Source organism: Mauremys mutica, chromosome 4 (assembly GCF_020497125.1).
Source record: "Mauremys mutica isolate MM-2020 ecotype Southern chromosome 4, ASM2049712v1, whole genome shotgun sequence".
NCBI classification, from domain to species: domain Eukaryota; kingdom Metazoa; phylum Chordata; order Testudines; family Geoemydidae; genus Mauremys; species Mauremys mutica.
In genome coordinates, this window is record NC_059075.1 from 111,321,129 (window position 1) to 111,349,056 (window position 27,928).

General features: G+C 42.8%; 1 protein-coding gene across 5 annotated transcripts in view; it reads right to left on the reverse strand.

Moving 5' to 3' along the window:
* The window catches only part of TSPAN4 (tetraspanin 4), a 539,052-nt gene that overhangs the window by 417,868 nt on the left and 93,256 nt on the right, over nt 1-27,928 (reverse strand). For 4 of the 5 annotated variants that reach the window (XM_045015196.1, XM_045015197.1, XM_045015198.1 and 1 more), the window contains exon 2: nt 6,634-6,713. The gene's annotated coding sequence lies outside the window, so the exon portion shown is untranslated. Of the gene's footprint in view, nt 1-6,633; nt 6,714-11,105; nt 11,230-27,928 lie in introns of those variants that run through there. The other variant, XM_045015195.1, reaches the window with a different exon arrangement.

Sequence of the window (27,928 nt, forward strand, 5' to 3'; positions counted from 1 at the left end):
GGCTAAGAATTGATTTTGAAAGACACCTAGCACTTAAATTGGTGTCCTACTTTGAAAAGAAACTATGTAAAAATGCTGCCTAATCAGTTCATGGATAGGCTTCCTGTTTGCTTACTCATCATCAAACCTGCTTCCTTTTGTGACAGTATCCATTTAACAGAAATATGGTTTCGCTACTTTTCACTCCTGTTAGTACTTAACAGCCAATACAGCTTTGGGAACAGCTGGCTTGTATTCTGCTTCTCTCATCGTCAACAGACTCTTTAAACTCTGATTGCCTCTGGTGGGGCAAGATAGAGTGCATCTTGACCTTCAGATTCTAGACTGAACTTGCAGGGCTTATGTCTCTATTCTGCAAAGCGATTAAGTATCTTACCAATGAAATTCTGAGACAGAGGTGAGAATCAAACCTAGATCTCCTAAGCACCATCCCTGTGCCTTTGCCACAAGAATACGTTTTTTCTCTATCAGGACACTTCACTCATGGAGTTCCCATTTTATGGAAAAAAGTAATGAAATATTTTTTGCTTAACATTTCACTCTTCTCAGGGGTAATGAAACAAAATCTTTGTAGAACCACAGATAAATCAAATGAATACAATGCCAAGCTACTTTAGAAATAAGCTATTCAAAATAACAGACTTATCTCAGGGGCTGCCATTAATTGCATACTTTTATGCATTTGGCAAAGATGCTACCAGAAGAAATCTGATCATATAAAAGACACTATATTTGTGCATCTCTTATGTAAAATTAATTTAGTGCTGGCAAAAGGTGCCTGATCAGCATCACTGATATGAAAACCCTCTGGCACATGCACAGACAACGCTAGCTCTACTGATGAACTTCAAGTAGAAGTGAACCAAATGGGAAGCAGTGGACAGAGCACTGGTTTGGGACTCTGGAGATATGATTTCTATTCTCAGCTCTACCACTAGCCTGCTGAATGATCTTGGGCAAGGTTTGCCTCTCTGTGCCTCAATTTTCCCTTTTGTAAAATGGGGTTAATGATACTTTGTAAGGCATGCTGAGCTCTCCTGATAAACAGCTCTATAAAAGAACTAGGTGTTGTTATTATTATGAAATGCCCTATTATAGCATCAAGCCACATAGTGAGTAAATGGAAAAGGTGTTCAGTCACAGTAGAAGCTGAAGAGTGGGTAAAGCAATACACAATATAGTCACATTTCTACTATTGCTTATTGCAGAATGATGATAGTAAGAGCCAATTCCAATAGTTATTCAGCCTTGTAACCTCACAAAACAAGGGTGCATTAGTTATACATAAAATTTTTCCTATTATGTTTTGTTAATAACATGCTATTGTCACTATAACACAGCATGAAAATATTGCACTGCACAGAGAGCATCTAGTTTTGATTAAACAGGTGCTATGGGAATTTCAGTCCATCCCTAATCATAATTAAACATTGTTATTCCCATTTTCTATGAAGACATGCGGGCAGTGAAGTCTATTCGGAAAATAATGACTTATTTCTTTTAGGGAAATGATGAATTTATTTGTTCCTAAAAATAAAGCCAACATACGTAGTTAAAAAGTTAACTCTGCTCACTCCTTTGCATACCCATTAAGATAGAGGATTAAATGCTTGATCCTGTGAGGAACCAATTCTCTGCATCTCCGCCTGCCTTCCATGGGAGTTAATGGTGCTCAGCATCCTTCAGAAGGCAATCAGCACCTTCCCACAGCGAGTCCTATGACATTCAGTGAAAGCACTTGCCTAGGCCCTTGCACTGGGAGAGCACAGGCGTGATCAGTGCCTAGACTGTGAGCTCTCTGAGGCAGGGACCAAGTTCTTTATTACTTGTTTATACAAGGTCTTGCACAATGGGGGCTCTGATCCGTGACTGAGTTATCTAGGTGCAACATACCCAAAACAAATGTATGACCATATTGCTCTCTGTGTCTCTGAAACACTGTTTATGGACACTAGCAACATTGTGACTTGACACTACAGACTGCAAGAGGACGGAATGAGACCAGGAGTCTCTCTAGAGAGTTATGGGCACCATCAGTGCCAAGTATATTATCAGCATTTAGTACTGACACCAATTTCAGGAGGCGAGCATGCCACAGGCAGCACAGGAAAATGTTTGGTTCTCAAAGCTCTTACATGGGCTAAGATTGCTGCTCGTATATTTTCAGAGTTCTCTCTCAGTGTTTCACCTTCACAAGTTTTGTTTCCCTTTGTAGACAGAAGAAAAGGGATTTTCAAGTGACATTTCTGTTTCTTATTGATGACTGCTGTCAAACGAGCCTGCAGATCCCTCCCTCTTGTCAGCGAGGGGGTATTCAACATGGAATGCCAGCCTCCTGTCACAAGCAGCAAGAGTTGAAGAACAGGGATATGTGGGGGTGGGGAGCAGAGAGGATTATTCACCTTCATGGTGGGTCGATTTTTACCCCTCCTACATAAAGGCAAAAGGACTTGAGACAGCCCAGGGAGCATTTTAAATCCTATAGCTGTCCTATACCTTGGCAGCTGCTAGATTCCTTGCTTCTGCTTAAGCATCTCTCATACGGACTTCTCATCAAGAAAAAATAGATATCACTTCATCCAAATATTCTCCATTTCTTCCTTTTCTCTCTAGCCCATATTTCACAGTCACTATAGCAGAATTTGAACATTTTGGTTAAATCACATCCCTTACTGAATTTGAAAGGAAATTTTAGACTGCATGTCTCTAACAGTACAGTGCTGTGTGGGAACCCCTCTCACTCCATATACCATTTACATACCTTCAAACTCCATTACATCTACCATGAACCCAAACAGGTGTTCTGAGCTTTCTCTCACTATTTTCCATCAACTGTAACAGTAACTTTGTAAATTCTCCTTTGGCACCACTGATCAAAAGCATCGGTGCTATTGCTGAGACACAAGTTTCATGAAGTCAGGCAATAAAAGTCTTTTGCTGAGAAACATTTTTCGTATGTTACTTTCATCACTATTTTATATAGTCATATTGATCTGCATGATGCTGTAAAGACCGGTAAGTAGACGAGGTCCTGGTCCCATAGAGCTTCAATTCTAAATTAGACAATGAACTTCAATGAATATTTACAGTTATAAAACAAACAAACCAAGCCAAAGCATGTTAAATCATTTGTTTTACTAAACTCGCTCTTCAGATGGAATCAGATATTGGTAGACCTGGTACTAACGGTGCAGCCTTAATCAATCAATTAATCATTGGTATTGTGGTAGCATGATCAGGACCCTGCGTGCGCGCACACACACACACACACACACACACATGACTCCGACCACAAAGAGTTTACAATCTAAGGACCTGATCTAATGCCCACTGAAGTCAATATGAGTTTTTCCATTGACTTCAGTGGGCGGATCAGGTCCTAATGCCTAGATCAGGAATTGGCAACCTTTGGCATGTGGCTCTCCAGGGTAAGCCCCCTGGCAGGCCGGGCCAGATTGTTTACCTGCCGCATCCGCGGGTTCAGCCCATCGCATCTCCCACTGGCCGCGGTTCGCTGCTCCAGGCCAGTGGGGGCTGCAGGAAGTGGCGCGGGCCAAGGGATGTGCTGGCCATCGCTTCCCGCAGCCCCCAGTGGTCTGGAGTGCTGAACTGCGGCCACTGGGAGTTGTGATCAGCCGAACCTGCGGATGCAGCAGGTAAACAAACCGGCCCGGCCCACCAGGGGGCTTACAAGCACTTAATCAGATACATAAACTGACTCATGTGAGTAGTCCCAGAGAAGTCAGTGGGATTTACTGTTGTGAGTAAAGTTACACATGTGCTTAAGTGTTTGCAAAACTGGAGCTTAACTCCACAGATTCATAGAGTTAAAGGCCAGAAGAGATCATCAGATCATCTAGTTTGATCTCCTCAACATCTCCCAGTTTCCCCTGCGTTGAGACCAATAACCCGTGCTTAAATGAAGTATGTCTTCCAGAAAGATATCTAATCTTGATCTGAAAACATCAAGAGATAGACAATCTGCCATTTTCCTTGGTAATTTGTTCCAATGGCTATTCACCCTCACTGTGAAAAAATGTGCCTTATTTCTCATTTGAATTTGTCTGGCTTCCAACTTCCAGCTATTTCTTCTTGCTATGCTTTTATTTAGTACTCAATATTTTCACCACATGAAGGTACTTATATACTGTAATGAAGTCACCTCTCTATCTTCTTTATGACAAGTTAACAGATTGAGCTCTTTAGGTCTCTCACCGTAAGGCATTTTCTCCAGCCCTCATTCATTTTTGTGGTTCTCTTCTGTATCCTCTCCAGTTTTTCAATATCGTTTTTAAAATGCAGACACTGTAACTGTATGTAATATTCCAGCGTCAGTCTCACCAATTCCCTATATAGAAGAAGTAAAAATCACCTCTCTGCACCTACTCACTACTTCCTTTTTATATATCCGATGACTGCATTTGCCTTTTTTTTTTTTTTTACCACAGCTTTGCACTGGGAACTCATGTTGAATTGCTTGTTCACTATGACCCTACATTCATTTCAGAATCACTGCTGTCCAGGATACAGACTACCATTCTGTATGTATGTCTGCATTCCTTGTTCCTAGACGTGCAATTGCATTCTGCTGTATTAAAATGTATTTTGTATGCATGAGATTTGCTTCCCAATCAATCCAGATTGCACGATATGACACCCCTGCCCATCGCCATTATTTACCACTCCACCAACCTTTGTGTCATCTGAAAATCTTATCAGCAGTGACTTTATATTGATTTGCAGACCACTGACAAAAATGGTACTAGGCCCGAAGCTATTCAACATTCTATGCAGCACCCTCCCTAGAAGAACCCCATTCGATAATGGTTCCCCATTGACAACTACTTTTTAGGTCAGTTAGCTAGTTCTTAATCCATATAACATGCTTTATTTTAAAGGCAAGAAGCAGCAAGAAAGTGTAACACGCCACAGGCGGGGAGGAAACAATAACCATTCCAAGCAGAAAAGTTGTTCCCAGGTAAAAGTTATCAAAAGCAGAAGCTTTCTTCAAGTGTTCTTTTTCTAAAGGGTCCCAAAGAACTAAGGGAAGACAGAGGAAGAAATAAATACTCAGAGCCCAAACCTGAATGCCTAAATCAGGTACTCAAACATCATGAGGGTACTCAAGGGGCCATTTAGCACAAAAGTATGATCCAGGCCACACGGAAGTTAAGAAGCATCTTTCCATCGACTTCAATGGCACTGGATCAAGGCCTTGAGACAGGCATTTGAACACATAAATGCCCACTGGAGCATCCAAATGCAGAAACTACATGCCTAATTTAGGTGCCTACATTTGAACACTGGGCCCCCAGAGCATGATCCCAAACAAACCCCTACCAGTCTTGTAGTCATGGGATGCTGGTGGTCGGAAAAGAAGAAAGCCATTTAGTCTGAGTTTGACATCAGAAGCTGGCACCAGTAAATAAGCATTCTGAATACTGTTCTTGTGTGAAGCCATTAGGTGCATCCAAGTCTGAACTAAACATCGCGCCTGTTGGCTTACGACTCATTAGAGGGGTGCAGACAGCAGAGTTTCTAAATCAGCAGTGGAGAGAAGACAATCACCCTGATGTCCAGTTTGAATTTTAGGCCCAGTCTCCTGACCTGCTTCTCATTTCTACCAAAAGTAGAGCTGGTTCAAACCCTCGTTATCCTCCATTTCCAGCTCTGCTTTGGAGCTGCCTTTATTCAAATTAGAGTTTCAGATTATAAATTAACTCTCCTCTCTAGTCCTAGAACACAGTCTTGAAAGGAAAAGTTCTCCTCTCTCTCTTTCCCCTGGGGTATGGAGACCTTTCCTTCATTTCTTTGCTGTGACTCATGTTGCCCTCCCAAAGATTTCCAGAGGGGTCTGACATCTGATAGTAGGTTTCTCTTGTTTTCTGTTTTTCATTCCATTGCTTCTGTCTGCCCCATGAAGCAAAGCATTCTGGAGATAACTACTACCATTAGGATGGCCCTTCTATTAATATTGGATCATTTCAACCCAGCTGCTTGGTATTACATCATTACTGCAAGACTCTAGTGCATAATAAACTATCTACCTCAGTGTTTTGTAGAGGGTCCATCACAATAGTGTCTAAATACTTCCAAGGTAGATTACATCTACATAGCAAGGATACTAGTGGACTTCATGGAGTCTCCTGCTTCAGTTAAATACATAATCATATTAACAAAAACCAAGTAACACTATGCTCCGCCGGCAGCATTCAGCTTTTTCTTATTTATTTATTATTATTTTTTTGCTCTGCTGGCGGACCCCTCCCACCATGGTGTCTTGATATTTTCTTCACCTCATCTGGTCACCCTAACGTTCCCTGACTGAGTAATACAGCAAATTATCTGTAATATTTGGAGAACAGGGGAGAAATTTCCCCCACTTGCTGTCAGGCAGCATCTTCCAAGTCCCCACTTGCCCCTCTCCTCAACACCTTTTCAATTCATTTTATCCCCTCCTGGCTCTCCTCCAGGTGTGGGCACTTCTGGCTGAGAAGGACTAGATGCTGATTTTAATTGTAATAGCTTTGAAATTTCCCTCTCAAAGAACCCTTACAGAATTTCCTAAAATACAAGTCCAGTTATCCATTTTGAACTCTGATTTGAATCTATAAACTCAATCACATACAGTACCTTTCACAGGGACGTGAGCTCACACCAGCCTACGAGATTCCGAAGAATGAGGTGGCCTGCAAGGTCTCAGGAAACAGACACTGGGGAGAAGAAAGAAAAAAAAGTCTGGGTGTCAGATGCCAGGTGCCATTTGTAAAATAGAAAAGTTACTTTATAACAATTCCATGCTGGGAAGGAAGGGTCAGGGGCCTGAGCCAATGCCCAGAGGAAGGTCTCCCATTGACTTCAAAGGGTACTGGATCAGGCCCCAGTAGAGAAAGAATATTGCTTATTCTGGGGAAGGGATAAAAGTTATAAGAAGTGTTACCCAAGTGTTCAGTTTGCTAGACTGGGCCTTGGGTCATCAAAACGCTTAAGCATGTTTAAGTCTCACTGAAGTCAATGAAAGTTAGGGATGGGTGCGATTTTTAAAAGTACATAAGGGGTTCAGGAGCACAAGTCCCATTGACTTTCAATGAGACCTGAAACTCCTAAATCCTATAGGTACATTTGAAAATCCCACCCCATACTCTTTAGATTCAGCACATGTTTAAATGCTTCATTGAATCAGAGAAATATTAACAGCTTCTCTGTATAACCTCAGTCATTTTAAACTTTGATCTGGATACAAGTTCTTTACTTGTTTTAAACAGAAAAGTTAAAAATTACACAGCTGGCAGGTTTCTTTTACTAATCCATTATTCTGGATAAAAGACATGGTCAGCCAAGGAGGAAAGGGGCAGCAGATTACAGTATTGCCAACCCAAAGCATTAAAAAATCATGAGAGGTTTAAAAATAATAGATGTTGGGTCGTCTTCTTTGCCTTCTGATTTTTCAGCCTTTAGGGATCATTTCCCCAGCTTTTCTCTACAACCACAAGAACCAGAATTTTTATGTTTTTTGTGTAAGGAAAGCTCAGATTATCCCATTATCATACAACTCCAGGAGCAGGGTTGGAAGAGCTGGCAATGCTGAGACTACACTGTACAGAAGGGAAGGGTGATCACACAGAGTAGTCCATAGGATTAGGAAGGTAGAAGAAAGCAGACCTCACAAAGTCAAAATAATTGTAGGAGGACTGGAGGTGAAAAACATTCCTTGAACCAAACAATATAAAAACTATGTGCGGGCATAGTTCAATAAAGAAAGATGTTTTCTGCACTAGTAACGAATCATTCTTTCCAAAAGGATAGAGAAATTTCAGGCAATATTGTATTTCAAATCCCTATGATGAAGGAGAATAAAAATGACACGCCATAAGGTTAGTTCATTGCATGTCATATTCTTTGTAATAAAAGCAGCTTTTTCATTTCTGCAAACAGATGCTTACACACACACACACACACACACACCCCTAGGTGTGTGAATGCAAACTTTAAAGAACCACATACGGTAACACTTCACATCACAGGTGCTGTTACCGCATCCCCTGGCTTGAAGTGGTTTCCATCGGATACAGGGTTTACAGTTTGGTTCAATGGCTCTCAGCACCCCTGCTATACAAATTGTTCCAGCGCCCATGCTACACATTTCTAGATAAAGAAGATGTCACGTCTAAAGACCACCTTAAAAACCCCAGTCATAACTATGCTCCACCTTTCATTTCCTAATCTATTTCCTTTGCAATCCTGCTAATACAAGGAAGAAACAGCTGTCTTTTCAAAGGCGGTGGAACATTTGGTATGTGCTGATGTTACATCCTGATAAGATGCCAGACAGCCTAGGAATCAATGAATCTTAAATTCTCCACAGACCTGTTAGCAGCATGTAGTACAAATAGGGCTTGGTGACACTTCCCTTCCTCCCACCAGACTAGAGGGTGTGGTCATGAAAAGCACATGAGGACTTTACTGATTCATGAACCTAGTGATAACAATCCCTGCCCTCCTTACCCACATCTGCCCTGCTACAGAGGGCATGAAACATTTCATAGAATCATAGAATATCAGGGTTGGAAGGGACCTCAGGAAATCATCTAGTCCCACCCCTTTAATAATCTATAGGCAAAAAGAGAGAGAGGAAATAAGGACATTTTTCCCATTCAAGCACATTCTCAGTTTAGGATGAGTAGGGGCAGAGAAAATCTATTACATAGATGAAACAATTTAAGCACAACAGTAAAAAGTCTTTCAAATAAGTGATACACCTTAAATTTTTAAGGGAAAGGACACAGTGAACAATTGATTGCACTAGTCAATCTTTAGCTACTGTTGGACACTTCTGCAGTTAAACAAGCACATTGCATTGGGCTCAGAGGCTGTGGTACCATTCAAGGAAGCCAGGCCTGATTCTTAATTGGTATGGAAGGAGGCCAGGTGCTCTTTACTTTCAATAAGGGCAGTTCAGTGTTGTCCATTGCTAGAACACAGTATCATCTATATTAGCCAGTGCAATTTCAGTGCCATGAGACAGATTAGCACATCAGGTATCAAAAAATCAGCTGATTGAATCTAGAATTTCGGGAGTGTCAAGTCATCAATCCCCCCCCCCCCAAAAAAAAAAACAACACACACACACACACCCTTCTCTGAATCTTTGAACACTGGGCAGCAAAGGAACCCTCCTCTGGCAGAGGTCTTCACTGCCTCCCATACCAGCCACCTCCCCCACTCCCAGCATAAGGGGAGTGGTGGCTTATGTCTGGGGCATTCAGGGGGCAGGAGGACCTCCATTCCACTGTGCTCCCACTATGCTTGAACCTTACTGATGTAAGATCTGTTACGGACCACATGCCAGTGGGGAAACATTGAGGAAGTTAGAGTGGCAGGGTATTTACTCTAAGGTTTGGGCGACTGAGTAGCAGAAGCTGCAACCAGCTCCCTGCATCTAGGACAGAGGTGGGCAAACTACGGCCCGCGAACCACATCCAGCTCACGGGACTGTCCTGCCTGGCCCTTGAGCTCCCGGAGGCTAGCCCCCGGCCCCTCCCCCGCAGCCTCACCTCGCTGCACCGCCAGCACTCTGGCCCGCTGCTCCTGCCGGGCAGTGCATGGCATAGCTGGCTCCGGCCAGGCTGCGAGCTCCTGCTGCTCTGAGCAGCATGGTAAGGAACGGGGAGCGGGAGTGGGGGTGTTGGATAAGGGGCAGAGGGGTCCGGGGGGCAGTCAAGGGACAGGGGATGGTTGGATGGGGTGGAGGTTCTGGGGGAGAGGGGCAGTCAGGGAACAAGGGGGGTTGGATAAGTGTGGGAGTCCTGGGGGGCTGTCAGAGGGCAGGGGTGCGGATAGGGGTCAGGGCAGTCAGGGGACAGGGAGCAGGGGGGATTGGATAGGGCGTGGTCAGGGGACAAGGAGCAGGGGGTTTGGATTGGTCAGGGGTTCTGAGAGGGGGCAGAATGGGGGCGGGGACCAGGCTGTTTGGGGAAGCACGGCCTTCCCTACCCAGCCCTCCATACAGTTTTGCATCCCCAATGTGGCCCTTGGGCCAAAACGTTTGCCCACCCCTGATCTAGGAAGTAGTGGCGAGTCAGCGGCTTTGTTCAGGAGCAGAGACAAGGCCTCCCTAATGCCCTTCGCCAGCCAAGAGGGACAGAGCTATCTACATGCCTCCTGAATGTCAGCTAGAGAAACCACGAGAAGCTATGGCATGTGTCCTGTCCTACTCCAGTGTTATCACAACAGTGGGTGCTCTGATGGTAAAGCCTCTCTCCCTCCTTATTGTTGATTTTCACCATCATTATTGTACCCTCTGCTGACTTACTACAGGGAGTATCTTCAACTCTCATCTCTAGGCCTCCTTCATAGTGACAGGGCACGAGGGAAGAGGCACTGGTTTCTCTCTCTCTGCATTGGATGCACACCTGCCTCTCAGAGACCACATAGCACAAGAATGCTGCCCTTGTCAACTTGACACCAAGAGGCCAGAAGTGCAGGCTTCACAAACAGACAGAAATCTGGTAGAGTCTTACTGACATTGCCAAGCTAATCTCTGTCATTTTTTCCCCTTACACCAGAAACTAGTTTGGTCCTGAAATGATTTGTGTCAACACTGTATATGAGCTGCTGACTACTATCTTGTCATAGTATAAGCTACAGCTGCCAAATTCACTGCAAGAACAATAAAATCTCTGTGGGGCTATAGCTTATCTCCATCTGAGAGAATAGGCCAGTATTGTCTATCCAGAAGTCACCCAGCTCCCTCCTTACACAACTCATGTTGCAGATAATTCCAGAGAATTAAAATCTTATTTGATCTTTTCGTATTCTCTGGTCATATATAATTTAGTAAAGGCCATGTCAAAACTGGTTAGGAGCCAGCGCAATCCTGAGGAAAACAAAAGCTTACTTCAGCCATACTGAAGTCTCAGGAACAGAAACAGAAAGGCGACTGTGAGTGACCTAAGACATTACTCCCTGCATCACTGCAGCAGCAAAACACTCTTCTGAAAAAATAACAGGAGCTTTTTGCAATATTTCACAAGTTTCAGACATTTGAAAAACAAGAAGATTATAAAATGTCAAAGCAATTCGATTTTTTTGTTGTTGTTCCTTACTTGGTGCTGGTGATGGGAAGGCGTATGACATGAGCAGGTAATCCAGACTTCAGAACTTCAGACTGCCAACATCAGGGAGAAATATGCACATGACACTAAGCAAGGAAACCAGTGAAAGGAAATAGATTGCCCACTTCTCCTTGCCATGGTTTAGAATCTCCACACTGCAACTCTCTTTATGACAAAATTATTTTGATCCATTCACACAAATGAGTCACAGAACCACTGCATTCTGAGACTCCTGAGGCATCTATTCCAAAATGCCCAGCACCACTGCTAGGAGCAGGGGCTTTTGGGTAATTCCCCAAACACAGGGCAATGCATTGCAAAATGAAGTTAGGCACATTGATGAACCAGTGAAGTTGCTACACTTCCTGTCCAAACTGGGAAGACACCTTTACAGATGGCACCAGTTCAACTGGACCTGAGACAAAGAGCTCACGCCACTTCATGCATTGCAACTAATACCTGGTTTAGCTGTTTTGTGTACACACTCGGAATGGGTGTGGCCCTGGCAGGCCAAGTGTCAGCTTTTGACAAGGCTGCAGGCACTAGCTAAAAAATGACAAACTCATAGCTGGGGACCAGACCAGTTCACTTATGTGTTAGTAGTGCTCAAAACAGCTATTACCTTTATAAGACTGTACTTAGTGTTTAAACTCTATAAAACGTTTGTAAATTGGTGCATGCATTAATCCCACTTGTAATGTCTGTATTCCATGCTAGAAGAAAATATGTACATTTTGCTTTATAAACTTTGAAATGTTTGCTCTAAACTTGTGAACTCAGATGGGAAGAGTGTTTCCCCACACCCATGCAGAAAAACTATCAAAATCAGATGGGCCACCAAGGAACATGGCAATACAAAGGACTGACAAATGGCCATGTCACGCATGCAAGGAAGCTCATCCTAAGGACTTGGAGACTGAATGGAGGAAATAAACCAAAGACGAAGGAAAAGTTTCCATCTCTTTCCTATTTGAACTTTCACAGGGCCAGGGATCCCAAACTGAAGCCAGAGATCCTGAGGGGTTACCCCTGGGTCTGCCCAGAAAGACACACTGTCACTCTTGGGATTTAGATGGTAATTCATTTGTGTATGTTTGCTTGCTTTAACCTGTAAATAACTCTCTTTTTCCTAGTAAATAAACCTTTAATTTAGTTTATGACAGGATTGGCTACAGGTGCTGTCTTTGGTGTGAGATCTAAGATACAAATTGATCTGGGGTAAGTGACTGGTATCTCAGGGTTGGAAGCAACCTGAATGTTTCGTGATTTTTTTGAATGTAAGTGACCATTTATCACGAAGTTCAACTTGCCTGGGTGGCAAGATAGACAAGAGAGCCTAATAGGACAGTCTGTGACTCCATGGTATGACTCTTATAGTGATCTAGGAGTTCACATTTCTTACTGGGTTGGTGAAATCTAATTATAGAACATACCACTAGTTTGGCGTGTCTGTCCTGTTTTTGACAGTCCCACAAATGATTAAACTGGAAACCTACTGCTCTGTGACATTATCTAAATCTCATTAATTATGCTCAGTTTAATGGAAACAATAATTTAATCAAGTATCAGAGGGGTAGCCGTGTTAGTCTGGTTCTGTAAAAGCAGCAAAGAATCCTGTGGCACCTTATAGACTAATTTAATCATTACTGATTGTTGTTCACCTGCATACTCTGGTCAGAATATTTTGGGTTGTACATAGATCAATTACCTGATTAATTTTACAACAACTTGTTACAAAAACATTAAAAATCCAATATAAAAATCTCTAGGCAATGCAAACTTTCACCTTCAGAAAGTTATGGTGCTACTGTAGTAAAGTTAGATGGGTTGGTGTTCATAACTTTAAAACACCTGCATTTATAGAAAATTAGTTTGGAGGTCTCAGCACTTTACACACACACACACACACACACACACACACAAAAACCCAAACATTTCCACAAATGACTGACTGGCATTATTATAATTATTACGACTAGGGTAAAGCCAAGAAACCTCAATCAAGATCACGATCCCATTGTGCTAGGCACTGAACAAACAGAGTAAGAGGCAGTCCCTGCCCGGAAGAGTTTACAATCTAACTAAACAAGACAAAGGGCAGGAGAATGGAAATATTATTCCCATTTTAGGGATGGGGAACTGGGCCACTGAGAAATTAAGTGATTTGCCCGAAGTCACTCAAAAAGTCTGTGGCAGAGCCAGGAACTGAACTCAGATGACCTGAATCCCAGCCCAGTGCTTTCACCACAAAATCATCCTGTTGGCAATTTTAGAAGAGGTCAAGGAGTTTAACGCCAGAAAATTTAACGGCATTCCCATGTCAGTAAAGGTCACCCCCTCTAGGGCAGGGGTTAGGAACACTGGAAGGAGAGAAGTTTGTGCTGCTTCCACCTGTACTATACCTGCTCTGTGCATAAACTAACTAAACTAGCTTCATTTCCAGGCCTGCCAAGCTTCACCTACCATGAACACTAAGCTCACACCCTGTTTGCTTTGCTCCACGTATTCTGGACTAATGGATGTCATCCAACTCCTGCCCCAGCACACTTCTGGTGGGGGACATGGCAAATACCTCCGTTTAGATATGATTTTTCAGTGAGCTTTCCCCATTCATCTTCAGCTTGTCATGGGCCTCTAAAAGCTGCTTGTTCTGAAGATCTGGTTGATGGTTTATTCCAATTAGTCCTGCTGTTACAAATGCAACATAAACCAATGCCTGTATGACTAATGTGTACATCATTCCTAACCAGCTGGCATGAAAATTCTCTTCTCCTTTCCATTCTTCTTCCACTGAAGGATCTACCCTGATATCATCAATGTGAAAGCCGTGATTCTAATTCTATCACTCAATTCAGACTTCCCAAGTGAAACAAAGCATGCTACTAAGCACTGGAACAGACCCCAAAGGCGACCCTTAGTGAAACAGACCATGTTGTGACAGAGTGAAATCAGAGCTAAAACTGGTCCCACTGAAGTCTATGAGGGTTTTGCCATGGACTTCAGTGGGACTAAGATTTGGTCCAATGCCTCAGTTTCTATTAGTGCAGTTGACTATGCCCTTCCATAGTCTGAAGTGGAACCAACAACATTAAACACAGCTCCCTAAAAATAGTGGGGCAAAGAGCGTGACTAAAACCCATTGGTTCAAACTAGTTGCCAAAAACATTCAGCCAAAGGCTCTGCTTTGGTTTCCCTTGTGTTATGGGCATTACAGCGTACAGAGGCTCACGAAGTGTTGAAGCCTCATCTAGGTACATTGTAAAGAGTGGAAGAGGGGGCATAGATTGCAGGTGGGCAGGGAGCAGAAAGGTTACAACTCGTATAACCATGGTCAGGTGGTTTCTTGGAATCTGGCAGTAATGGAAACTTGTTCTAGACAAAAGTCATGCCAAGTCTCATCGGGAAAGGGGCAAGATGACTGTCAAAATTCTGCAAAATACAGCCACAAATAAACAAGCAGAACCTATATTTATAGATTTGCAGGAAGAGAATAAACCCACGGGAGTATTAGTAACCCTCCCTTTACCCTCTCAAGCGGAGGCACTCGTGTGTGTGATAAAGATTTAAAATGACAGTGAGCTAAATTCATCCCTGTTGTAATTCTATTAAAATCAAAATAATTCCACCTGGAAGAAGCCAGCTGGAAATCTTTTAGAGGTCCTTAAGAAAGGAGGGGACAATGCAGCAGGGAGTACCTGGAAGAACAGTTTTAGTCAATGAAGATCCTTCCAGGATTGGCAAAGCTCAAAAATAATGCATATCTCCTGCTTTGGGAAGCAATTCCCTGCACCCAATGGTAGGTTATCATCATCATTTGCTTTGCAGGAGCACCTAGAGGCCCCAGTCAAGAACCAGAGCTCCACTGTGCAAGGAACTGTACACACACAATAAGATAGCCCAACTCCCAAACTACCTACAGTCTCCATATGTAACAAGAAATAGGTGGTTTCAACAAACAAACGGAGGGAGCACAAAGTGATGGGGAGACGATTATGATCAGTGTAACAAGCAGCGGTCACAACACACCAGCTGCCTAGCTGTTAATTCAACTGATCACAGTGGAAATACTAAACACCAGCTCCATTTCTTTCTCACCTGAAATGATTTTCCAGAATTAGTTGACCCTTAAAAAAAAAAACAAATAAAAAACCCAGCAACTACTTCAAATAAAGTTTCTTTTCTTTTCCACTAAAAAGAAGAGGTGCCTTGAGGGTGGCTTGAGGGTTTGTAACCCTAACACATGACATCCGCCCTCAAAAACCACCACCACCCCATTCCCATCTCTGGAGATACTGATCAGAGGAGTTTGATAACATGGTTTACCGGAGTGTGACGTTTTAACTGCCTTCAGATACATGTGACCTCCAATTAATTGAATGAAAAATCATTACAAGATCTGGGGAAAGAAGGCTGAGGCAAGGAAATGTCTTCTCATTTCATATCACCTTCAGCAGCGTGTCTTCTAATGGTCCCAGGACTGCATTTTATAGGCTAGTTAAAAAGGAAGGAAGACACCTTGAAATTTATGAGGAGCTGGGGGAATATATGGAGTGCCACCTTTGTTGTTTCATTCCTCATGCCACAGGCATAAATTGGGTTCATCGCTTGTTCCTTCATTTAACAGGCATCTCTCTCCAGCACTAATATATCTTCCTCTGCTAGTTTTTAGTACTATTTACCAAGATTCATTCCATCTTGCTGCCTTTCTCCCCAGGGCATTCTGCACACCCCTGATGGAGCCCAGGAAATGCACACCTTTCCCCCTTAATTTTAACCCCCATCTCTCTAGGAATCTTTTAGCAATGTATGCAGCAATCTTCAGGCTGAGGAGAATTAGCTGTGACTCATTCCAGCAGGGCAGAGGGGTTATTCTTTAATGTTAGATGCCTCCAGCAGCTAAAATAAATAGTTTAGTATCACCACCACAGTCCCAGATGCAGAAAACGAGAGGTCAGGATCAGACATCAAACCTAAGTCTCCCCAGCAGCAGTGCAGTGCCCAAGCACCATGCCAGTGGGCTGGCTTGGAAGAGTAAATGCATGCTACAGGATCTGAGCCATGCATTTACTCCTTGTACAAAATTGTTTTCTCAAGACAGATATTTCTCATTCACTGGGTTCTCTGTGCATGTTTGACAGCAGCTAAATCTAGCTGATGAGCCCCTAATGCCCAAAAGATGCATAATACAATATTCCACTAAATTCCAGCAAGAAAAGTCTAACAGAAAAGTCATTCAAGAGGCAGGAACCATTATCATCAAGTGGTCTCTGCTGCCCCTGGAATCAATATTCTGAAGCCAGAAAAACGAATGAAACTGGCTCGGAGTGAAAGCAAAACTTTTGGAGAAATTATTCAAAACAGTACTGAAAAGTTAGTTTTTCATATGGCGCTCCAACAGTGTTGAAAGTCTGCCATCAATCTGTGTGATTCAAGAGCTATTCTTAATAAAGGACAGCCCCTCTCACTGATTTGAATGATCAAACCCCAAGGAAGTAGAGCTATAGATAATCTAGTTAAAAGGAGAGAAGGATATAAAAAGAGTGGATAGAATTGTCAGCATCATTCATTTATATTGTGGTAACACCTAGAGGCCCCTTTCAGAGATCAGGGCCAGGTTGTTAGGTGCTGTACATGTATAGATGCACAAACATGTATAATAAAGACATTGCCCCTGGCCCTCAAACACATCAAATCTAAATAAAATAATATGCAAAATGCATACTAAGTAGCCAATATTTGGAAGCTTGCGTGTTGTTTCTATTAAGAGGAGAAACTGGTGATGCAGTAAGACATTTCTTTGATGCAATCTTGTTTATTTACAAAGTCCCATTTCCTTGAACATAACAGGTGACAGTTTCTTTGCTCAAAGTTCCAAGCCTCTTTCCAGTCAGAACTCTGCCCAAAAGCTCTCCCAACTTTTTCTCAGGATCACCTGAACAAGTGCTTCCCTAGATTTCTCTGGGGCTTCCTTGTTGCTTTGTGAGTCTGCTTCTTGTGGTTTTTCTCCTGCTTTTTCCACACACACATCTCCCTCAAACAATACCCAGCTCCCTCCATTTGCTTTCAGCCTCCAGTTAAACCCCTCTGCCCAACATAGCTCAAATGCCTGACCAGCCCTGGATGTGGCCTGGCTTGGTGCTGTAACTCCAATTTTTTCATCCACCTTATTCCATAAAGGAATATAATGGCTTCATACATTTATACTGAATGAAGCATGGCTAGTGCCCATCAGCTTCAATGAGGTTTCACCCTGCCCCGAGCATAACAATACTGTATTGGCACATAGAATGTACTACCTCACAAGCCCCCTTAAAGTTAAGAAAGAGAAATATCCATGGTCAAGATTTTCTAACATGATTAATGATTTTGGGTGAGAATTACAATGGAGGGCACGTGCTCAGCACTATCTGAAAAGCAGGCCATTTGAAGACACCTCAAGTAGGGCACCCAAAAATTGAAGAACTCAAGATCACTTTTGACAAATCTTGGACCCCTTTTTACATGCTGGAGAAATGGATGCACAGAGAGGTGAAGTGACTTGCCCTAGCTCACACAGGAAGTTTATATTAGAAGCAGGAAGAGAAACCCAATAAACCGCACACAGTTGTACGCCCTGACCACAAGACAATCCTTCCTCTACCTTCATATTCCTAAGAGATCAAGATCATGTTTAGGCAAAATTAAGGATTAATATGGAATCTGTTTTTTCCTCAGAGAATTGCATGCAGATGTTTTCTGACTTATCCAAGCAAAACTTGATATGTTGGCAAAAACTGTGTGTGCATAAATCAGATTTGTCAGCTCAGTGCAAGGGCTTCTGTATTCTATCCCTCAGAACAGCATATTATCTCTTGGGTGGGATAAACGTCTTTATTATGTTTATAATGAAGCTAATCAATTTTTTTATTGTAAAATAACCCCGCTCCGAATCTTGATGAAGCGCACGACATATCCTCCAAGGAACCTATTGTTAAAGATCCCTTTTTACTAGAATTTCAATAATTAATCATGTTTTCCAGTAGTTTTCTGTGTGGATTATCCTTTGATGATCTAATTTACATATATGATGATCTATTCCCCAGTGGATTAATCGCTCATCTTATTTTCTCTATTAATCGGACATCAACATTTGCATTAGAGATGACAGCATTTGCATTATTCTCATAATGTTAAACCTGGCAGCCTGATGCAAATGATAAATACTTTTCAATTCTAGGGGTGAACTCGTACCTTGTCCCATTTAAATGAAAAGATTTTTAGGATCTTACAACTTTTTTTAAGTAGGTTGGTTATTCTTTGGTGTTTATCATCATATTGGTCTATTTGAAAGCATTTATAAACATCCTTCTCAGAAAAGCAGTATTACATATGTGCAAATATATAGCTCAATTGTAGCCAGAAACTGACCAGGAATTGTGACTCAGTCCCAACCTGGTTCTCTCCTTGCTGCAGAAAGAGGGACATCATAATCTCCTTCAGGCCAACAGCTAGCTCAAATGACTTCTCCCAACGTGCTGGCTTAGCTGTGCTGGCCAGTATGCCTTGGCTAGGTCACTTCCTACTGCTAGCCTGCCCACTCCCCACCCTGCCACTTTGTGGCAGAGGGAGTAGCAGCTCCAGAAAGGCTGTTCTCCCACTGTGCTGCTACCTATGATACAGTTGGCTGGCACAGGGGAATAAGAAATGGGAACAAAGACACAATCCCAGTCTGGTCCATTGTTGTTATTCCACCAGAAGTTAGTTTTTCTGCCTCAAAGTTTTCCCTGATTCTCTAATTCAGCACCATCAACAACAGATACGGTATCCTCTAAGTAAATGCTTGTTAAACTTTGCCAGCATTCAGTTTACAACAAAGGGGAAGATTCCACAACAATAAATATTTATCCCAGTCTCTGCTTTGCTATCAGGAAGGGAGCGTAAATATATGGTGTTTCACAAGCAAATGTGGCAGGAGCCATGCTTTTTACAATGAGAGGAAAAGTCCCCCAAGGATATGTTGGGTAAATTTGAGAGCCCAACTACAGGCTCTCTTGCTTTTTCTCAATTGCTTTCAATCAGTGCTACAGCTGCTACTTTGAAACTTATCAAGAAAGACATAGTTCTGAGCCTGTCATCATAAGAAATCCAATCTGTTTCTTTCACCCTATGAAATTCAATATTTCCTCCACTCAACCCTGATTAGATTTTGTGTGTGTGTGTGTGTGTGTGTGTGTGTGTGTGTGTGTGTGTGTGTGTGTGTGTGAGAGAGAGAGAGAGAGAGAAACATCCTTTCTGTGCAATTCCACTTTAAAAACTTTTTCTACCTCATTAGAGAAGAGATTCCATTTTATTGTATTGTATTTCATGGGTCACTGTCTGTCTCTCTCCCACCTTCTCATAGTTGGATCAATGTGATTGGATCCACAGAGAAGCAGCATTAAAGATATCATTGTAGTCTAGTCACCAAAATCCTAAAGTGGGTTTATTTCTCTTTCCTCACCACCTTGTCTCCTCTACATCGCTCTCACAGACCAGTAAGGATCACGATCTCTCTCTCTCTCTCTCTCACACACACACACCTCTCTATCCCCTATGCACCTCACTGTGACTGCACCATACTGGTGGCTTGCCTGTACCAACCACCCTTCTGCCAGTCAAGAAAAACTGGATGGAACTCCTTTTAATACCCACTAAGAAGGAAGGATGGACAAATCGATAGAGGACTGGCCTAGAACTCAGAATATCTGGGTTCAATTTCCAGCTCAATCACACTTTTTCCATGTGACAGTCAAATCACTTAATTTACCCTAGGCTTTATTTTCCCATTAATAACAAAAAAAAAAAAGGTGGGAGGATGCAGAACACCACCTCAGAGATGTTGTAAGGATAAAATCTGTTAAAGACTGAGGCACTTGTATCCCACGATGATGAGAGGCATACAAATGCCTAGACTGACAGATGACAGGGATGCTGAGTGATATGGACACTCCCCTTCTCACGGCAGGGGCTGAATATGCTGAATACATATGCCTGGACATGAGACCAGCAGCCCTCAGGAGTTGACAAAAGACAGCGGTGTGGCTCCTCAGCGAGATGGGTTACAACAAGTCCCGCCAGCCTATCCCCAGCTCGCTACACTGGCTGCCCATAGACTATCACATTTCAGTCCTTAACAATCTGGGCCCAGGGTACCTAAAGCTCCTGGGATGAGGACAACTGTCAACAGCTCGACTCCTCCTCTGGCACGACGGCACTATTTTCTTGGACATTGGCCCCTGGAGTTTTCTTGGGGGTTGGCCCAAGGCAGAAGAATGAATTCCCACAGGATCTAAGCTCCACTGCAGACCTCACCCACCTTCTAGTGCAAGGCACCCTTCCTCACCTGAAAGCACAGGGACATCTGGATTCTCATTTAAAATAAGGAATATTTGGTTCTCATTGAGTCATTTGTTTAAAAAGTCTCCCTCTGCATGCTAACTATTCAGATGCAGCAGCGGTACTGGTACCACATTAACTTCCTTCCCCCTTTGATATCTGGTCAGCCACAGGAGCAGGAGTAGGCAGTGCTATTAGGCCACCAAAGATTAACTATTATTTAATTCTATCACAGTAGCATGCAGGCTCTCCAATCAAGGATCGGGGCTCCGTTGCGCCAGTACTGATTGGCCTGGACTGAATGAGACAGTCCCCCATGCCCCACCGATCTGCACATCACACAGGACACAACGTGCGGATGAATCAGAGAAATAGAGCGCAGACAGGTTGGGAGGATACGGTAACAATAAAACAAACATCTTATAGAAAAGCTGAAAGTTCAGTTCACCACTTGCCTAATCAAAGCCAGATGAAAGTGATCTGTAGGCCTCATCCAGGATAGGTTTTAAGGGGGAGGGTAGATTTAAAAGAGGGTAAGCTGGCAGCTTTATCAATTTTGACCAGGCGTTTTTCCTATCACTCGAGGGGAAGGGGGGCAGCATGGGAAAAAGCATGGAGGTGCTTGTGGGAGGAATGGACAAATAGGAATCAAGGGAGGGCTACAGTAATTAGTTCAGGCAGTTGGATGCCAGCCTATGACATTTTTCTTTAAAGTTCTTTTAGACTTTGAGCAGTTCCTATTGCAAGTTTTTCCTCATAAATTGTTTCCATGTTGCACACAAAATAATCTTACACAAAATTGAATTTAGTTTAAAACTGAAATTTAAGCAAAAAACCCTATGGAGGCGAGAAGCTTCTATAAAAACTTTAAAATTATTTCAAAAACCATTTTTGATCCATCTAAATCGCACCATGTTAGTCCTCTGTGTCGCCACTCTGATTCTTCGCCATGTCTTTCTAGGAGATGTAAGGCAGATGCAAGAGAGAACAGAGCAGGAGGTTGCTCTGATTGAAACACACTGGATCAGGACCACATATGGAGAGCTGGGAGGTGCATTTTGGCATCAGCCCTAATTATCACAGCTACTCCATTTACAGTTACTATTTTGCAGTGCCACCTGGGGAGATGGTAGCTACGGAGATACTAGACGCAGATCTAATTAACCATTTCTGCTTCTGCAAAAACAGGCACATTCCTGCCAGAACAACCGCACACACCAGTGAGTGCAGCGAACTTGTCAGCAACAGTCTGTTGCACTAATTTAGATGGAATAAATGGGCCCAAAGAGTCAAAGGTATTAATGGGACCCTGTCCCAACACTGGATCCTGTCTTAAACAAGAGGGCTTGGGATACAGAGACCTTGGCCTGTTTACTACCATGGCAAACACACCAATAAAAAAACCCTTTTATTAAAGTTATAGTAAAAAAGGGAAAACCATTAAAACATTTGAAATGTAAAGTATTAAATACAGCTTTCATTTTAACAACATCCCTTTCCCTTTAGCTGTAGAGAGTCTCTAGAAGGAAAATTCCCATTGTTTCATAGTCTCTTGGGTTGTATTACAGATGGTAATAACTGTCCTTTTGGTGAAAAGAAAAAGTAGTTCATTGAGATGGCCTGGAGCTATCGATGCTGTTGTTATTAGAGTCCAATCTCATTGTCTTGTTTTGCCTTTTAGGCAAACACGCATAAGAAGGGAAAGACAAGAACAGCAAAGATAGAAAATGCAGCCTCCAATCTCACTGCTGGAAAAACATAGGCACAGCAGACAGTATTATCAGCCACTCCGAGACCCTGGCGAACGGGTACCAGCATCTGGCTGTCTAGAAAACTGCTTTTAGCTGCCTTTCTGGTCACAGGCTTATAGCAGTGTTGCAAAAAAGAGTTTCAGCCAGCTAAGTCAGACTCTCATCAGAGAGAAGGAAAAAGGAGGGAGAGATGAAAGAAGAAATAAGATAGGGAAAGAAAAGGCTCCATGGGGGTGTCAGGGAGACAAAGTCTCGCATCCCAGGTGGTTGTCAGGAGTTAGCTGGAGCTGGCAGTATCATCTGGCTCCCTCTCGCTGGCCTGGTCTGGTCAGGACTTCTCTCCGGATTAGGATGAAAAAGGTCCAGGAGTCCCAGAAGATACCGGGGGTAGCGGCCATGACAATGAGGCTCACTCCTTCTGCTTCTTTCAGTCACCCAGTGTTGCGATAGCCAGTCTCTTCTCTGAAGGACCCCAGGAGGGAGTGATGTGGGGGGGGGGGGAAGCCTATCCCTTCATTATTCTGTCTATGAATTAGGCCAAATTTCCAAGACAACAATTGTGGTTGACTGATTTCCAGTCCCACCCATCTCTTGTTTACCAGGTGTCATCTTAACACAGTCCTGGAGTTATATCTGGAGGCCTTTTCGTTTGTACTAATTCAGTCAGTCACCCTTTTGCACCTTTTCCCATCAACACTTATTAATATAGGTTATGGTGAAACTTCATAAACATTCACTCACTTTTCACAGTTGAGTTCACAATTAGGGTAAAATTTGTAGGTTCACTTATCGCAAGTCCCAAGGACACGTGGGTCCCAAGGGCGTACCAAGTACAGCATTCAGGGAAACAGAACTGAGATGCTCTCCAAGTAGCAAAGGGACATTGAAGTTCAAGGCCAATTGAAAGGTGGAGGGTCTATTATACCCCAGAGCAATTAAGCCACTTTTAGAACAGTCTATTGAATATATGATATAAGTACTAGCGTACGTGGGGGAAGAACCGCCCGATTCCTCACCTCTGGCCAGATTGTGATCCCCTTACACTGAACAGTACCTGCTCCACAAAAGGTCTCAATGACTTCAGTGGGATTGCTCATGGAGTAATGTACTATTCAATGTGAGTAAAGGTATCACAAGTAAAGGCCACTAACAAGAGCACCCTCAAATCATCCAGCTCAGGAATAAACCATATAGTACACACAAGCTACGCTAGAATATAAAACACAGATTTATTGGGGCACAATTCAACAATAATTGAAAAAGTGACTTCAGGAGCCCAAAACACATAGCCACTTATGACAAGATTTTAAAATCAAGATGGCAGCTAGAACTACTTTAAAATAGTGAAACGCTACTAGGATACCACACATGTATCCATGGGGAGGGCACAATGTAAACGTGTGGCTCTGCCAGTTCTGGATTAGACAGGCTGCCCAGTATCAGAAATCAGAGGGCAATGCTAGTTCCACTTCTACAGTGAGCAAATGGAGCTTGTGTTCCAAGTCAAAATATAAGCCACCACTCATGATCCAGTTGTGAAATGTGTCTCTTTTCCAGTGCATTGGATTTGATCCCTTAACTGGCTTCATGATCCAGCTGATATTGCTCAACAAAGTCTCCAAATAACTATTTTATTCATTGGGTAATAACAACCTCAAGTCCTGTATCTGCTAGTGGATGTTGCTTATCAAAATACACGCCGCTCAGAATGTGACGCTGTTTGAATGCATTTGACGCCTCATCGCTGATTATTAGATTCTGTCACTCCAATTTGGTTTTGGGTTTGTTTGGGTTTTTTTACACTGCTAGTTCACGCAATGTATTCCCAGCATCACTAACTATCTGAGCTGTAAACATATTATTCTTCATCACCCGAGCTCTGGAGAAGAATTGTGAAAATGCAGGTCTCAGCCAGGTCAAAGTAACCTGCCCCAGTGAGAAATGAAACCTCAGACTCTTGCGCTGCTCCAACACTTGTACTGTTGAGCTGCCATAATGACATACTACATCCCATTAATCTGCAATTACATGCTGACAGTGACTGTCAATCTAATCCAAAATCCATTTGGCGGAACTAAATAGACCATTACTGTCCCTCTCACCATCGCTGTGACTAAAACTCTGAGAAATAAGGTTAAATGTGGGATTTAATAGGGCTGCAAGCATTCCTAATTTCTTTAAAAGGGGAAAAAGATTAAGGTGTTGATGGCCCTACCACTCTTTGGCTTGCGGCAAAAAAGACTGTACGAGATTTGTCCAGAAACACACACACACACACACACACCTACCTCTCACCTGCTCCACCAATCTAGCCTACCAGTTTCGTGTTCCCTAAGCATGATGACTGTGCAGAAGCTTTCCAGATAACCCCTGCTCTCCTAGGTACTGCCCTATCAAAAGGCCTCCTTGTCACCAGGTATGTCTGTCTCAAAAATATCCAATACCCCTTGACTGCTAGTCTCGTTCAGCCCTGCAAACCAAAATTGATGTCAACATTGTCATCCACCCGGAGGGAACAATACAACAGCCAATGTTTGCAGTGGGGCACAGGGAAGCAGTGGATATGACAGTGTACTCAGATGCAAGAGACCTCAGTTCTATTCCCAGCTCAGCCACTGGCCCACATGTGACTTTGGGCCCGTTTCCTTTTCCTCCATCTTGTTAGTCTAGACCCCAGTTCAGGAAACCATCACTTAAATGCACCCTTAATGTTGAGCATTAAGTTTCAAGTGCTGTCTTGAATAAGCACGTTCCTAAATCTATTCTTAAGTGCTTTCCAAAATTAGGACTTTAGACTGTAAACTCTTCAGGGCGGAGACAGTGTTTGTGCAGCACCGTGCTCAATGAGGCTCCAATCTCAGCTGGGCCCTGGAGGTGCGACCCTAATACAAATAGCAATGGGTTGGCTTTTCCTTCCTCTCCCAATACAGTTTTACTACACTTAAAAGCATTTGAATTTCATGAGGATTTTCCCCACCCGTGCATCTGTTTCTATTTTATTTTTACCACCACCCAACAACAAAACAAAACACACAGAATCCAAGTGTCACAGACCTCTTCATAATCAGCATTACTGTCTGGGAGAGATGCAACCATTTTAAACACTGGTTTTCAAAACGGAATGTTCCATATTTCCTGCTACCTCGTAGTCCAGCCTATAAAACGAAAACTCCAGATCCAAGGGGTGAAATAAGAGGACATTCTAGTTCCTATGGTAGGATTCCTATCAAACTTTCAATGTGACAGCAATATATATCTTGCTGAGGGCAAAATTAAACCCAATAAACACACTGCTGACTACCACACTTATCTAACCAATTCATTTGTCTGCCTTCTTACCAGCCTCAAACCTTAGGACATCAAAATCCTATTTCTCATTATTTACGGAAAGGCTATTGGTGCCCAGCTTTTCAGGTACTCAGGGCAGGGGCAGTTCCCATGGATTTCAAATGGAGTAGTGGGTGCTCAGCACCTTAATAAATAATCATCAGATTTCACAGGCTTCAGAATCTGGGTACCCCAAAAATGAGTCATCCACATTTATTAGTCTCTTGAAAATTTGAAGCTCAGCCTTGCTGCTCAGGCAGTGCAAAGTAGCCAAATCTAAGGGAGCTTATACTTCCTTTGGAATAGGTTACTCGCTTCAGGTGAAGTTACACTGACTTGGCAGGTAATAGAGAGCACAAAGGAAACCAGATGACTTTTGTTAGTTTTCCAAGAAAGGTAATAATTATAAAATATTCAAGGGGAAAAAAATGGAAAGAGAAGATTCTGCACTGTATTATAAAGGTGACAGACTTTACGACCTTAAATAACAATGGGGAAAATGGGGAATGTGGAGTCAGAGACTTATTTTCTTTCTTTAGAGTTCCCATCCATATATCTATCTTTGATTTGGAAAGAGCAGACCTGGTGTGTTGGCTGCAGAAGAGGTTTTAAAACATCCAGGCCTTTACATGTCAGTGGTGCCCAGTGCATTTCCTCCTAAACAGTTTCACAACCGTGACTGTCCCAAGCAAGATCAGCGATGTCTGGACATGACCTCACAATGTAAAACTATAAAATAAGTGGATAATCAACCACATAATATTGGGTACTGCTCCATGAAGAGGTGACGTTAAAAGCCACAAGAAGGGGGTTCAAGGGGAATATCCACTGTCAGGGCCGGCTCCAGGCACCAGCTAAAGAAGCAGGTGCTTGGGCCGGCCAATACCAAGGGGCGGCCCTCCAGCCGCTATTGGGGCAGCTTGTCGGGCTCTTCGGCAGCAATATGCCGGCGGGTCCCTCAGTCCCTCTCGGAGCGAAGAACCTGCCACCGAAGAGTGCGATTGCGCTGCCGCGGCTTTTTGGAGGGGTGGGGGGGCACCGCTTGGGGTGGCAGAAAACCTGGAGCTGGCCCTGTCCACTGTACTGAAAGCAAAGGGGGAGATTTTCAAAGGTGTGCTAGAGGATTTAAAGAGAAGCAGTCCTATTGAAAGTATTTTGTTGCAGATTTTTAAAATTGCCAAAATGCTATATTATAGCAAATAAGTACATACATAGCACAAAGATTTATGATAAGTGGGCTCTTTAAACTAGCAGAGGCAGAACAAGATCCAGTGGCTGGAAGTTGAAGCTAGACAAATTCAGAGTGAAAAAAGACACATGTTTTTAACAGAGAGGGTAATTAACCATTGCAACAAGTTACCAAGGGATATAGTGGATTTGCCATCACTTTAATTCAAGGCTGGATGTCTTTCTAAAAGATACGCTCTAGCTCAACCAGCAGTAACGGGCTTGATGCAGGAATCATTGAGTGAATTTCTATGGCCTGAATTATACAACACGTTGAAATCTATCACGTTTGTTTTTATATTATATGGTAAGTATACTTCTTTTGATGGGGCAGAACCTCGGCTGGTGTAAATCCACATAGCGCTATTAAAGTCAGAGCTATGCCAACTTACTCAAACTGGGAAACTGGCCCATAATGGATTTTTATTCTATAATCCAAAGCCAAGGGTACATTACTGCCGATGTGATGTGATGTTATACTACATGAATTACAAATGAAGGCACCAATAATATTGAGAGTTAAACTAATTTTCAGAAATTAGCAGGATCTACTAATTGAGTGTATGCGTGTAAATCAATAAAATTCAATCAAATCTTCCACAAAAAACGGCTCATTCTTTAGCCATACATCAGCCTGGGTATCATTAATCTCTCAAGGCGCTGTGGACAGAAATCAAATTCGAGACCTTGTTGTCAATACAGGGACCATGATGATATTTACTATGACGTACAGCACAACCCTCATCTTTAAGTAGCCTAGGACAGGGGTCCCCAAACTTTTTCATAGTGTGGCCCACATCTCAATAAAGAGACTGACTGATGGACACATCCCTTCCAAACCGTGATATGCACAGACCACATCTCATCCCATTCACAATTGCCAAGGCTACCTCCCTTCTCATTTGCTGATTGAAAAACATGCCTATGGCAACTATAATGATTGATTACCCATGGAAAAGCGATATTGGAAAATGTTCAATGGATACTGAGCTGTCTCCAATGCAACAGGTATTTTGTCTTGTTTGAAAAAAATTCTTCTTCTTTTGCTCATAATTTCATATACCCCCCCCCCCGGTCTGTTCTTGTTCTCTCAGCTGGAAACAGGGAAGCACCATGTGACCAGGTGGCTCCCAACAAGTTTGTGAACTGGTGATT